Genomic DNA, 16001 nt, shown 5'->3' with positions numbered 1-16001 from the left:
TCTTCAATTTGCTCTTTCTCTTCCTCTTACATATGTAACTTCAAAATAAGATAACAGTTCATTAACTCTATCTATGTCTTGAGGAAATGTGTCAGCTAGCTCTATTAGAAAAATATCCAATACTCTTACTTCAGGCACAAATGAGAGTGCTTGAAGACATTTCACTGATAGGTTAAACTCAGCATTATTTTCATATTGAGTTTTAAGGCCCAATTCACCAACCTTTCTGTTACGGCTTTGCCCATGGTGAAAATAACATCCTTTCAATGTTGAAGTTGGAAATACTTGAACAAATGCATTGATGGGAGCAACAAGCACAGTGCAAATGAAGGTGCTTTGACTTTTGTGTCAGAACCTAAATTGGGACATAGTGCATTTCATTACCCTAGGTTAAGTAACTTCATTTCACTTTTCAATAAAATCTAAAATGCAGCGGTTTTTCAGAAAATTAAATTTGAAAATTTCAAGTTCAATTTTCACCCACTAGGAGTTACCACATAATCATGACAAGAAAAGCAAAGATTATTTATTTAAAATTTTGAACAACTTTGCTTTTATAACGTTCTTCATTAAACCCCTCCTGAAGTAAGTTAAATAATGGCCATTTTTATCAATTGCTTTGCTAAGGTCACGGAAATTCAGCCTTAAATCATATATAAAGAGGTTTTATGACTGATTTTATAAAAGAAAAGTTGTTCAAAATTTTAAATAAATAATCTTTGCTTTTCTTGTCATGATTATGCGGTAACTCCTAGTGGGTGAAAATTGAACTTGAAATCTTTAAATCTAATTTTCTCAAAAAATGCTGCATTTTTAATATTTTGGAGGGTGGGGTGACCCCATTGAAAAAAATTTCTTCTGTTTTCAATTTTCATTTTTTCCAGGGTGGCATGAATGCCCATACCCCTCCAAAAAAATTTTGGCTGTTATTTTCAATTTGAAGGATGGGGTAACACCCACACCTCTAAAAAGTTTTTCTTCTTTTTTTCTTCCATATTCAATTTTTAGGGGGTTAAGGAATAGATGAATAAAAAAAATTTAAGGGGGGTGTGAGAAATCACCCCTCCAACCAAAAAATATAAAACAGAATTTAGGAAAAAATATTTAGGGGAGTGTTTAAAGTCACCCCACCACCATAAAATTTTTTAAAAACATTTAACCCACCCTCTCAAAAATTGTAAATTTGAGAAAAGAATCCTGCATGGGTGCAATTCCATAGGTGGAATCCCATACAGGTGAAATTCTGTGGGTGGAATACCGTATGGGTGCAATTCCGTAGGTGGAATCCCATATGGGTGCAATTCCGTGGGTGGAGTCCCTTATGGGTGGAATTCCGTGGGTGGAATTCCGTATGGGTGCAATTCCGTGGGTGCAGTTCAGTATGGGTGCAATTCCGTGGGTGGAGTCCTGTATCGGTGCAATTCCGTGGGTGGAGTCCTGTATGGGTGCAATTCCGTGGGTGGAGTCCCATATGGGTGCAATTCCGTGGGTGGAGTCTCGTATGGGTGCAATTTGGTGGGTGGAATCCTGTATGGGTGCAATTCCGTGGGTGGAATCCCGTATGGGTGCAATTTTGTGGGTGGAATCCTGTATGGGTGCAATTCCATGTGGATGCAATCCCGTCGGTGCAATCCCACTGGGTGCAATTCCGTGGGTGCAATTCCATATGGGTGCAATACCAATGTAATCCTCTTGTAGAAGTGAATCAAGCAATATTAGCTTGGTTGTCAAACGTAAAAAAATCTCATCTGATTAACATTTTCTATGCACATTTCACTATACTGATCAACTAAAAATGTCCTATTAAAGGAAGCCTGCAAGAAATACTACACTTTAAGTGCTGAAAGACAATCACAAGTATACCCAATACCCCAAATTTAAAGCCATCAGCTTCAATAACAAAAAAGTTCTAGGCATTTCAAAATAGCATTTTATGTACAATGAAAATTTTGAAAGATTTGCAATGCTCATAAAAGAAAAAACAATATTAAATTATGTCGCCTAGACACAAAATTATAACCTTATCTTTGTCAGAAACTTAGATTTCCGGTAACTGATTACATTTTTACAATAAAAACACCACATTTCATAGTCAAAATCTATGAATATAATTCGATATTAATTGCATTTTTAACGAAAATCATAGCGGAATCAAAGGGGTAAGCTCAGCTGTGATTGGTTGCTTAGCCGATTCAGCCTTCTGATTGGCTACAGTACACTCTTTACAATGCAAGTTAAACTTATTTTTTTTAATGATTTTGACTAAAAAATGGGTATTTTTATTGTAAAAATATAATTAGTTACTGGCAATCTAAATTTATGACAAAAATAAGCTTATAATTTTGTTTCTAGACCACGTAGTTTAATTTTAAAATTTCTAACATTAGCATTAAAATTCTTTCAAAATATTTATTGTACATAAAATGTCATTTTAAAATGCCTAGAACTTTTTTGTTATAGAAGCTGAAGGCTTCAAATTTGGGGTATTGGGTCTACTTGTGGCAGTCTTTCAGTAGTTAAAGCGTGGTATTTCTTGCAGGCTTCCTTTAACAAAATATCCAGGAATAATGCGTTGATTTTATGATATTTTTGGGAGGGAAAAATAAAAAAAAACAGGGAAAAACAGGGAAAAGGATTTGTTTTATGATACTAAATTGTCAATTAGTTTTGTTATATCGTAGTAATTAGGTAATAAAGATCTATTTTAAATTTATTTTTTATTGTGTTGGACAATAAATAATCCACTTTGGAGAATTAGTAAACACTTTTATGAGACTTTTTATAAAGAAATATTGCACCTTTATTATTAACAAATTTGTAATTAAAGGTGGGCAAGAGATTGGAAATCTAAATATACTTGGATACTAATAAAAAAACCTATTTCTAGGGTCTGTGACAAGCTGCTGCTGGATCAACAACCTGCTGGCTCCTGGGCAGCAGTCTGGCAGCAAACTACAGTCTGGCAGTTCCAGAGTCTTAATTCTATAAAAGATGGTATAAGAAATGGATAAAATAAATTGCAGCACACACCAGGCTACAATTGAATCAAGACAAAAGTAAGTGAAGAGCTCTGGGACCTATAAATGGTGAAATTAGACATAAAACCATGACGATTCCAGGTAAAACCAAAATATTTCTTTTTTAGAAAATTATATTTGAAAATTTCAAGTTAGATTTTCATCCCCTCAGAGTTACCGCTTAATCATGACAGGAAAAGCAAAGATTATTTATTGAAAATTTGGAACCAATTTGCTTTTATAAAGTTCTTCATAAAACCACTCCTGAAGGGAGTTAATAAATGGCCATTTTTATCAGTTGCTTTGCTAAGGTAACGGAAATAATCTTTGATTTTCCTGTCATGATTATGCAGTAATTCCTAGGGGATGAAAATTGAACTTGACATTTTCAAATATAATTTTCTCAAAAATTACCCTGCTGAAATAATTTGGTTTTACCTGGAATCATCATAGTTTTATGACATATTTCACCATTCATAGGTCCCTGAGCTTGGCACTTACTTTTGTCTTGATTCAATTGTAGCCTGACGTGAGTATAATATTACAGTGCAGCTAAATTAGCTAAAGGAGCACAGCTAAAAGACATATATGAATAAAGATATGGCAGCTAAAATGATGGCTTAAAGGGACTGTAAACAAGAAAATTTCTCATCAGATTATCAAATCTTAACATCATCTCATTCATATAATCTCAAAGATATGGCAAAACTGTCTCTTGTTTCCTTAAAAAAGTCTTTTCTCGCTGATTTTTATTATGTCCAAGATTAGGGAAAAAATTTCCAGACTATATAAATGTGCAGTTAATCGTCTTTTTTTCCTTCTATAGCTAAAACTAAACTTTTTGACATAGTTCTCAATTTTTCATAACTGTTAAGCTGACTTTTAACATAATCCTTGCTTTAAAGGGGGAATATAGGTTAAATATGATATGGGCTCCAAAAAACCGTGCCATTCCATAGATTGTAAATAACTTAAAGATATTGACATATCTAATTGTATAAGTCTGTTTATAGCTTAAAACCTGTCTGACTGAAGATAATATTATGTAATTAGTGTGGTTCTCTAAGAACTTATACACCCTAGCATCACACAAGGCTTCGTAGTAAGGTTGAATTAAAAAGCTTTCGTTAAAGGATAGTCGTAATAACGTGGAAACCAATTAATCAGGGGTAAATATACCCTCCTTCTACCTTCATACAAAATATATAAATTAAAATATTTAAAAGTTTAAAAAACATCAAATAATGTAAAAAGTAAAAAAAAATAATCGATAACATTTTCTTGGAGGAAGAATGATTTCAAATCCCTGTTTTTTTGTGGCCGTGTGTGTGTGTGTTGAAAATGTGTACTTGAGGCTATTTATATCTTCCAGAATTAATCAATGATCTTTGTACAGAAAATAAACTTTAAGACGTATTATTTACCCAAGTCAATACTCCTGGCACACTTTTACACAAATTATTTTTACGCTTTTGAAAAATTGAATAAAAGAGTACATAATCTAAAATAATAAACATTTAAATTATCATTTAAGATGCGTGCTAATGTTATAGTCAATCAAACTTAAGCAAAATAGTCAAAAAAAAGTCTTGTAAAGGGCTAAAATAAATGGTTTGTCGGCAATCTGATTTATCATATGTTCAATTGAAACAGAAAATTGCAAAAAAAGCTAGAAACAGGTTTTTTTATTAGTATCCAAGTAACTTTATATGGCCCATCTCTCGCCCACCTTTAAAGGGCGAATATAGGTTTGATATAATATGAGCTTATTTCAAAGGTGCCATTATATAGATTATAAATAACTTAAGGATATTGACATATCTAATTGTATAAGTCTGTTTATAGCTTAAAACCTTTCTAACTCAAGATAATATTATGTAATAAGTGTGGTTCCCTAAGAACTTAATTACCCTAGCATCACACAAGGCTTTGTAGCAAGGTTGAATTAAAAAGCTTTCATTAAAGGATAGTCGTAATAACGTGGAAACCAATTAATCAGGGGTAAATATACCCATCTTCTACCTTAATACAAATTATATAAAGTAAAATATTTAAAAGTTTAAAAAACCATCAAATAATGTAAAAAGTAAAAAAAAATAATTGATAAAATTTTCTTGGAGGAAGAATGATTTCAAATCCCTGTTTTTTTAAGGTTCGTGTGTGTGTGTGTTAAAATTGCGTACATTAGGGTTTTTATATTTTCCAGAATTAACCAATGATCTTTGTACAGAAAATAAACTTTAAGACGTATTATCTACCCTCGTCAAAACTATTGGTGCACTTCTACGCAAATTATTTCTACGCTTTTTAAAAATTGAATTAAAGAGTATATAATCTAAATTAATAAACATTTAAATTATCATTTAAGATGCGTGCCATTGTAATAGTCAATCAAACTTAAGCAAAATAGTCAAAAAAAAGTCTTGTAAAGGGCTAAAATAAACCGTTTGTCGTCAATCTCATTTATCATATGTTCAATTGAAACAGAAAATTGCAAAATCTACTTAAGGATTTTTTTGAATTTTTAAATTTGGCATAGATATTCTAAAAGTATGAAATGGCACCTTTCATATAAGCTCATATCATATGGAACCTATATTCGCCCTTTAAATACAAATTTGTAAATAATAATGGCGCAATATTTCTTTATATACAGTCTGATAAAAGTGTAAACTAATTCTCCAGAGTGGGTTATTTATTGTCCAACACAATAAAAAAGGATATTATTATTTTAAATAACCTTTGAGATACAACCCTTTGTAGACAGTGGGGTATTTTTTTGTCAATAATACGAATTTAAAATAGAACTATAAAACAAAAACGTTCAGATTTTCCCTGTTTTTTCCTTTTTCCCTGCCAAAATACCATAAAATCAAGGCATTATCCCTGCATAATTTTGTTAATAGGACGTTTTTGATTGATCAGTGTAGTGAAAGGTGTTTAGAAAATGTTAAGATTTGATAATCAGATGAGAAATTTTTACGTTTACACTCCCTTTAAGTATTAGAGTAGCAGATATAAATGGCACCTCAGTTGTTAAGCAAAGTAAGTAAAATCTTGTAGCAACATTAGGTAATTACATAAAGTATAGCAATTTTAATTGAAAAGATTAGCAAATAAATATAAAATAACTTCAGCCAATTAGTAGATGGCTGATATAGCTTCAAGTGGCGGTGGAGGACATCAGCAACGGATAATAACAGCGGCAGCAGATAATGACAGTGGCAGCACATTATGTGGGCAAATAGCATCAGCATAAGCTGCAAATGGCAGCTAATGGGGCTGCAAAATAGTAACAAGAATTAATATTTTAGCACAACAAACTTTATAAAATTAAAACAAGGATGAAAACATACATAGAACAAAGATAAATTAAATTTAAAAACTTGATCTATATGTATTTCACTATCTTATTTGGCAGTCAAAGACCAAATAGCTGTAAAGGGAGTAATCAGGGTTGTTTATTGGAGAAACTGGTTTTGTAGAGAGAAATATGTAGCCAACTACAAGCTGGCACAGCACGTAGATCTATCTATCCATTTATATGGGTTTACACATAAAGGAGCATACATTTTTAATATCATTTAGCCTACTTGGTCAGATACATGATAGACCATGGTTCTTGAGATGGTTGTTGAAATATTAAAATTCAATTCCAAAAAGCATTAATGAAATGGAAGGATGTATTGAAATAGTTACTGTGGTAAAAATTTGCAGCTCTGATGGGTTTTGTAAAAATATAAGGAGACCTTTCACGGAAATGGATCAACACCTGAAGCTGAATGAAAATGATATCTTCTATAAGAAGAGGCAAAGTCAGAGCATAAATAAATATGGATTTCATAACAGCAGAGTTTCTTTAAGAGCTTTTTATTATTAAACGTCTCACTATATTTTGAGTACCAATTCTACTCTATAAGAATTTTATGTTGAGCTGCTGACTTGAATGTAAGCTATTAATGCTCAGAAAGTTTCCTATTTATATTGAGATTAACAGGATGTTTGTCTCTTTGTTGTACTTAGCAAAGGATCATGCTGTAGAACTGTAGAAATGATCTAGCTCTCCTGTTTAGTAAAGTTTCTTTTGTATCCAGGGAAGGTTTTAAACTATTTTAGAATATCCTTTTAAAGTGGAATCGCGCCTTAAAAAAGCCTACCTACCATTAAAACTTGCTCCAACTCTTCCCTTTTTTAATCATGTATACCTAGAAGCATCTAGTGGCGTAGCTGGTAGCAATTAGACATAATGAAAATAAACTAGAATTTCTATTATTCATTAAATATATACCAAGCTCTCACAATAATGAAATTTAATTCAAAACATATAAAGATTCGCTTTTTTTGTTACTAGTGAATGAAGGACAGGTGGACATACATCCATATATCCCCATTACATGCTGCATTAACATTAAATTTATAGTAGTGTGCTTAAATTCTACATTGTTGTTATTGTTTTTTGGATAGTTTAGTGAAACTTGTAACTAATTTCAAAATCAAAGCTTAAAGTCTTAAATTTAAAAAGGGTTAGAAATAATATCCCTTTTTTGCATCAAATTTGGAGGTTTACATTCTTAATATTTTTTCTAATAGATTTTTGTATTGGCAAAAGTATTATTCTTTGATTAAAATACAGCCATAACTAATGGATATATCAGTAAGCAAAAAAGCTTTGTTTCATAAGCTTTGTCATTCTTGTTTTTGCAAACAAAATATTGCAAATTTCCATGCTAAATCTGCCTGAAAACTAAAAACATATAATTCCCTTGTTAATCCCAGGGTTTTAGTGTTTTAGACAAGCAAATATTTAACAGATTTTTAGTAGCGCATCTTCTCTATAACAGAGTGCATTTGTTCTACTGTGCGATAAAGTGAATCAACTCCTATCAATTAGAGTAAACATAAATGCAGAAAGGTTTAGACTATTTTCTAAATATTAAGAGCTTTGCAATATTTACTTTATGTAAATTTTGGAATTAAAGGTCCTTGTTGTGTTTAGCTTAAATAGGTTGGGTTTTAGAGAATTTTTTTCTTGTTTAAATATTTTATTACTCGCACCTTTAACAAGTCAAATGAAATACAGTAATTCTGTTTCAGAACAGTTCTAAACCTAGCCTAGAATTATAGGAAAAGGCAAAGAAATTGATACATTTAATTCTTCTATCCTTGAGATGTATTGCAGGCTATAAAACACATTATTATGCTTTACATGTAGATTATCAGCCATAGGAGCAAAGTAAAAGCTCTAAATTGGTAGGACAAGCGAATACTAACACTTGTGTTAGAATTATATAAGCATAATATATATGTCTAAAGAAAATTGTATGTAATTTTGTTGAAAATTAAAGATATGTGTCAGATTTTGCTGACTATCTTTAACATCTGTTAACATATTTCATTACCATAATAATAATTTCCAATGTGCTGTACAACTAATTTTTAGAATTATTGTCTCCATTCCCCGCCACCGTCTTGCTGACAGAAACACTTTTCTACTCAATAATTGAAACTGCGGTCAGTATACCAGAAAATTACAATTAGGCTTTCAACAGAATTTTTTGTGAAAAAAAATGTTTTCTTCAGGTTAAGGTGGCTACTCTTCAAGTAACTAATATATTACTTGAATAGTATTATTGACCCAAGTTGCATCCGATTTACTTTGATCCCATGAAATAATTTTAAAGCAAGACAATTTTGATGTCAGAGAGTTTTCAAAATTTGTTAATGTTTTAATAATCTTATAAAACCAAAAGAAATTCTATTCTATGACTAACCATCTTTGTTCGTCTGTATTTTTTTTAGGGAGGGAGGGAACATTGAGCTGATAATTACACTAGTCCCCACGATGACGCTATCTTATTAGATGGGCTACCAACTTTGGGGAATTTTGATTGGTTGGTTCATTAAGTTGAGTGTCCAAACATTTAAAACACTAATTTTCAGACACAGATGGGGTATTTTGTGAATCATCAATGTCTTATCCCTTTAGGCCCCTGAATTTAATTAGTGGTTCCACTTACATAAAGTAGGTTCAGATTTTCTAAGAATAATTTAAAAGCCAGTCCTTATATACTTTATGAAAATGCCTTTTGAAAAAAGAGCTTCATATTAACATACCCGTCCTTGTTTGTCTAGTAATCAATTGTATTTGTGTCTATGTTTGTAAATTTTGCGGTGAAATATTGAGATTTTAGCATGTAATAGATAGCTATACTTAAAATAACTAGAAAAGAAATATATTTGTTGCAAAAACAACAAGCTTCACCTAAAATATTTAGAAAATATTTGCTTTGCTTTTTCTGCAGAAAGGTGAATTTTACATTTCAAATACAAAAAAAATATAATGCATGTCATAAAAAAAGATAAAAAAGATCAAATGTATGATTTATTGAACTATTATTTATTTGTTATAGAGCAACTAAAACTAAAACTGTGTAGACACAAAAATGAGCTTTTTAAGCAACGATGAGTACTTAATGAGTATTTAATAATATCTAAAAATTCTTGTATTTTCCCTCAAATTGCCTTTAAAGCAATACAAATTCACCTGCATATTTTTAAGATATATTGAAATAAGGGTGAAGGAGACTAAACCTAATAAAATCTAACCCCAACCAGACATTCTGTCCTATGCTCTACTATGCACTTTAAGGGAAACCAACAAAATTCCTTTTACTTTTGTCATAATATTAATTATTTTCAAATAATAAATTCAATTTATTGCTGCGATGCTTAGAAACAAAATGTCCTTGTTTGAAAAAAGGATCATAAAAAATAACCATTCTTTCAGATTATGTCTTGATATATCCTGTTTTATGGTGAAGAACCAAAAAAGCAATGATTGATAAATATCTTAATCACTCCCATAACATAAATGCAATTTCGAATATTTTTGATCAAAATATATTTAGGATTTTTAAATCATTCTAAAATCATACCAAGACTATTCATAAAAAAATAAAACAGCCTAAAACCCTCCTGGGTACGCTTCAATGTAAAAGAGGACTAAATCGGTTTAGCGGTTAGCAATATTATTCACTACAGACAAAATAGCGTACTACTTTATATATTAGAATATGTACATTGTATCTAAATTATTAGATAGTGTTGAGAGGCTAAAACAATGAATTTGAATTAAACCTAGACATGTAAACATGTAATAAAAGAAAATATCAGTTGAAGGAAAAATATTCACAATTTGGTAATTTTCTTTTTTTCGCAGTATGACTACTTTCAATCTTCACCTTTTCAATTTGATAATTATCATTGATCTTAAGGGATACGACAATGGATGCAAATTCATACAATCCTGAAAATATCCAAATTATACAAAAAGGAATGGTAGTTGTCTGATTTGTGCTTTTATGCTTATATATTTATTTGTAGAGTAGACAGGGCTGGCCCCACTGACAAATAATGTAATACTGGTACATAATCTGACTAAGATGCCCCTAGGGAAATCAAATGCACCATAGTGTACCTTATATTCAAGGGACTGTCAGCCGCACTTACTGATTATAAATCAAATGCACCATAGTGTACCTTATATTCAAGGGATTGTCAGCCGCACTTACTGATTATAAATCAAATGCACCATAGTGTATCTTATATTCAAGGGATTGTCAGCCGCACTTACTGATTATAAATCAAATGCACCATAGTGTACCTTATATTCAAGGGACTGTCAGCCGCACTTACTGATTATAAATCAAATGCATCATAGTGTACCTTATATTCAAGGGACTGTCAGCCGCACTTACTGATTATAAATCAAATGCATCATAGTGTACCTTATATTCAAGGGACTGTCAGTCGTACTCCTTAAACTTTCAGTGTTTCATCGACATAAAATATAACATGCTGATTTTTAACTTTTTAAATAACAAATTTTTGTATGAAATTATTATCATATTCATGTGATTTTTGAATTGATGATTCAAGGGACAACAATATTGTATGCGAAGCATCTCTGTCTTCAAATCCTAAAAATGACAATTTCGTTTAAAATTACAAATTAATGTTCTGTTAATTATTTTATGATTTTAGAGCTTTTATGAACATTGTCATCCATGTTCACTTTAACACATGGTGCAAAGTGGCAGAAAAGGCTAATCTAAACATTTATGGTGCAGGGTTGCGGCTAGATTTCCCTAGCCTATAATAACATTACCAATGTTGAACAAGCATATTTTACGTATCATCTATTGTATATCATAATGGTTAACATTTTTCATAAGGTTTATTGCCATATGACATTGTACAATATTACATATGTAGTTTTAGAAAATATCGAAAGCTTTGAGATATTTCATTAAAGCAAAATATTTCGACTTCTAATGAAAAATTTCTCTTCGGTTTCAAGCTTAGAAATTATCAATCTAGCATAAAACTAAAAGGCATATGTTTTATTTTGATTGTTAAATGTAAGATTTTGGTAACTTCTGAACTGATAAGGCTCTGCTTTTCTCCAAATCCTGTCAATCCATGTTTTTTAGGCTATGTTCTTGGAGGTTTCTCAAAATCATAAAATTAGATGGATTTAATGGGGTACTCCTAGACTTCCTACTTAACAGTTTGGGCAAAACCCATAGATGCTAGTAGCTTGTCTACTAGATATATAAGAAGAAGAAAAACCAGTTAAGAATAAGTATGTCGACAAAATATTTTTTTAGTGTAGTCTAATATTGTAAACTTTTGAGATAAATCTTTACTAAAATCTGTCTTTGAGTGTATATTCCCTAAAACGATTGTAAAAGTTAAATTGCAGAAAAAGGAAAATAAATATGCAAATAGAAAAATCCATAGGGACATAGGAATAGCTTTTTAGACAATTAATTCATCAGATTAGGATAATAATATATTTGAATGCTTTGTACTAAAAAAAATATTAAAATTATTAATGTTATAATAAATAGAATAGTCTAGCTGATATATGATCAACATAATCATCAGTGCCAACTATAAGTAATCAAATTTAAGTAGCCAAATCTGTAGAACTTTTTGTAGAAACGTATTGTTGATGCTTAGGTTAGGTCTTGTTATCAAATGATTAGAATAGGCACTCAATGACAATATACCTTGGGGCTCTGCATAGTTAGAGCGCCATGCAGGGGCAATGATAATTCTTTTTTTTATATCTAAACTATTGATGGGAGTGGAAAGGGGTGCTCGGGTGTCAAGAAATAAGTTTTAATGAAGGGCCCATTTGATTTTGTATCCCTTTATCCCTGACGAATCCGTCATAGTTGAACAAAAGATTTGAGTAGCATATTATGAAAATTTATCTAGCATAACATTTTCTCATACATTCTCAATTTCTTCCCAGGAAGGGAGGGGACATTGGGCTGTTTATTATCTAGTTCCTCAAAATTTTACAGTAATGTTTTCTTATTCGTTAGATTAACAACTTTGGAGACTTGAATTAGATTTTGATGGGTTGGATCATAAAGTAGAGTGTCAAAACTTTTCAACCGTTAAATGTAATCTACAAGTAATTTGTTTTTTGTGTATCATCATTGGGGATGTACATCAACTGGAAATCAGAGATCTAAACGAATAAGCCAATAGCTGATAAATTGATGTACATTCCCAATGATTTTACACAAAATTGCCCCTTATGTATATAATAATTAGTGGATGAACACTCAACTTAATTAAACAAACAGTAAAAATTCAGTATAGTCCCCAAAGTTGTTGAGCCAACGAATAAGAAATGTCATTATAAAAGTTTGGAGACTAGTGTAATAAACAACCCAATGTACCCTCCCTTATTTTGATGGGTTGGTTAAAGTCTGGCCTAAACGTGCTACAACTGTAGAATACATGATTCATTGACATGTAAAAACTCGTTATTAACTATGTAATGTATTGATTCATAACAATGTTTTCAGTTTCTGATCAGTAGCAGAAGGGATTTTTTTTCTCAAAATTATTATAAATCCTAAACCTACCCTAAATACCTGATGTATACTGAAAATGTTAAAATATTTTTTCGTATTCATTCGAATCCGGTGGATAGGAACCGGTTCTCATCCATACGAAAAAACTATGTCTAGCATCGTATTATATCCATCTTTCTACGAATATAAAAATGTACAATCATAAGATTAAAACCATTTTTTTTAGCCGGTGCCTTCGGCTCCTCGTGGCTAAAAAGATTAGTTTTAATCTCATAATTGTACATTCTATATCCGCGGAAAGCCGTTTATAATACGATGCGAGAAATAACTATTCTAGTTTTTCTTTTTTTTTCTTTGTGGAAATATTTGTTTAAATGGACTGTTTACTGAAATACTTAGTTTAGATGTTCACCAGATTTAGTAAATGTAACTATTTATTTTTTTATACACATGAGTGGACTTGTTTGCACATCCTATATACTAAATAATTGTATGAATGTTAGCCTTTCAAGATCTCGAAAACAGCTTAAATTTTAGAAATGTGTTGTGTAAAAACCGACCCTCACACTTCCCTTTCCCTTGTTTGAGGCGAACCACCTGGAGGGGAGGGGCTAAGTATATAAATCATATATGTATACTAGCGGCTTCGCCCCTAGCCTCTAGGGGCTTTGCCCCAAGAGGTGATACAAAAAATTTGGGCGAAATACGTAAAAGGACTAAGGAAATTCCCTTACAAAAAAAAAATGAGGGGGGATTTTTTGTTTTTGGGGGGTTGGGGGTGTCCCACCCCCCAAGAAAATAGCCTAAAACCACCACAGGACCAATAGGTATATTCCCTGAAGAGTAGAATCCGTTCGATTCAGTGGTTACCGAGATCTTAAGGGACGGACAGACGGACTAACAGACAGACAGACAGACAGATGGACGGACAGATAGACAGACAGACATCGTTCTACTTTGTATTATAGATATACTATAAAACACATTTTAACAATAGGTACATTTCTTTAATTTTTTCATGCACTACATATTGTCTTGGAATAAAGGATGAAGTAAATATTATATCAATTTTTAAATCTTCTCCGTGAAGTTTGCTTTAGGTTTTGTAGTATAGGTTAAAAAGAGGCAAAAGCACTAATGGGCTTGGGATATCGGTTATTTTATCAAATAAAAATAAAGAAACAATTTTTACTACAAATTCAAATCTTGATTGGAAATTTATCTCTTTTTTGGCACATCCTCTATAACAAGAGAAGGTTGATTTTAACCAAAATAAGTTTAAATTAATTAACATTACGCACTAATGAGAGGAGATGTCCTTGTTATAAGTAATAACCAATATACAGGGCTTCCCAGAAATTCTCAATTTTTCACTGAATTTACAGTATGTTTTTTTCTGAAATCGTTTTAGCTGCAACAAAAATTCAATTAAATATCAAATTAACTAAGAATGTTAAAATGCAATCAAATTCAAGAAAAGTAAGGATGATAACATGCATAAAATCGAAGAATTAAAATCTGAGGGTAGATCAAACACTAACAGAAGCCACAGAACCTGATAGGCAGAAAGTTTAAAAAAAAATTTTGAGAAAGCATCGCACCTTTTCATGCGTTTATCTTGTTTATTTACAATAGTAAAATTTAGCAACTTTCTCCTATTATTTTTGTTCACTGCAATTTTCTTTTTATTGAAAATAAATTTTCCTTTCGCCCAATTTAATTTTGGGTCTTTGCAATTTGTAAAAAAATAGTCTATCTTAAATAGAATCATGTCAGCTGAATAAATTTCTCTATACTATGTACTTCTTCACTTGCTATTTAATTACTGGTAATTTATTCTGGTCTGCTTAGACACAAATGAATATGTAATATTCTGCTATCTATTTAAATTGCTGAAAGATAGGAGAAGATTGTCAAAATTTTAAAAAAGTAATTTGCAGTAGAAAGGAAATAATAATAGCTTATACGGGCTTAGGAAATGTAAATAGACTTATTTTATTCATATTATTAACAAACTTTAAAAAAGGCAAAGATATCAACAATTTTATATTTACAATATTACAATTTACAATACAATAATATTTTCAAATTGATATTTTATGATATTCTTATCATTTTATTAATGGTTTGAGGCCATACAATTATTTGTATGGGAAGTGTACTTACTTTTATAGGTGTACCTATGTATAGTCGATTTTACTGAGTCAAACAAAAAAATCCTAATAATTCTTCTTTTTGTCAAAACTATTGCATTTTGCAAGTTATTATATCAACAACTTGTTAGACTGTAGACGACAATACAAGTCAGATTCTATTTTTGTTAGACCTATGAGTGACAAACAAACATACACACGGATCAATTTATCCATGATTGACTTCACAGGAAAACTAATTGGCAAAATTGTTTGCACAAAATTTGCTGACACAAACTCTTTTGTTCTGTAATTGAAACTATATGGACAATATATCAGAGATAAGACAATGGCTCATAAAATTATATACATCCCCAATGTTGACACATATGGTTATCCCTACTGTAGATTACAATTCGTGGTTGAAATGTTTGAACACTCAACTTAATAAACCAACCAATCAAAATCTATTAACAGCCCAAAGTAGTTAAGCCAACGAATAAGAAAACGTTATTAGAAAACTTTGGGGACTATTGCAAAATAAAACCCTTTGTTCCCAAGGTTGTTAGGCAAACGAATATGATAACGTTATTATGAAGTTTTGTGGACGAGCCTATTAATAGTGTCTAACTTTTTATCTTTGTGACGTAACAAAAATCGAAGGATGAGAGGGGAGGTGGGAAAGGAAACCCCTAAAAAAGAGATGGATTTTTGTTACGTCACATAGATAAAAAGTTAGACACTATTACTAGGTTCGTCCACAAAACTTTATAATTCATATTACTAGGTTCTTTGTGGACAGGTGTAACAATTATCTCATTGTCCTTCCCTCTTTTTATTTAAGTACTATAATTCTGTTTTATTTTATTTAAATTTGACATTAAAATAGCAGTTGATATTTAATTTATGTTTACAATTTTCTTGGAACATATTTATAAATACCATTTTTTGCAAAG

General features: G+C 31.0%; 1 protein-coding gene across 5 annotated transcripts in view; it reads right to left on the bottom strand.

Moving 5' to 3' along the window:
- The window catches only part of LOC145324766 (caspase-3-like), a 233698-nt gene extending 231974 nt beyond the window's left edge, over positions 1-1724 (bottom strand). For 3 of the 5 annotated variants that reach the window (XM_080167391.1, XM_080167393.1, XM_080167392.1), the window contains exon 1: positions 1692-1718. The gene's annotated coding sequence lies outside the window, so the exon portion shown is untranslated. Of the gene's footprint in view, positions 1-1691 lie in introns of all 5 variants that reach the window. The other 2 variants (XM_080167388.1, XM_080167390.1) reach the window with 1 other exon arrangement.
- Between the last annotated feature and the right edge of the window lie 14277 nt (positions 1725-16001).

The sequence above is a fragment of the Acartia tonsa genome, chromosome 7, assembly GCF_053477335.1.
Source record: "Acartia tonsa isolate MP-2025a chromosome 7, ASM5347733v1, whole genome shotgun sequence".
Lineage (NCBI taxonomy): Eukaryota > Metazoa > Arthropoda > Copepoda > Calanoida > Acartiidae > Acartia > Acartia tonsa.
This window is presented reverse-complemented; position numbering and strand designations above follow the sequence as displayed.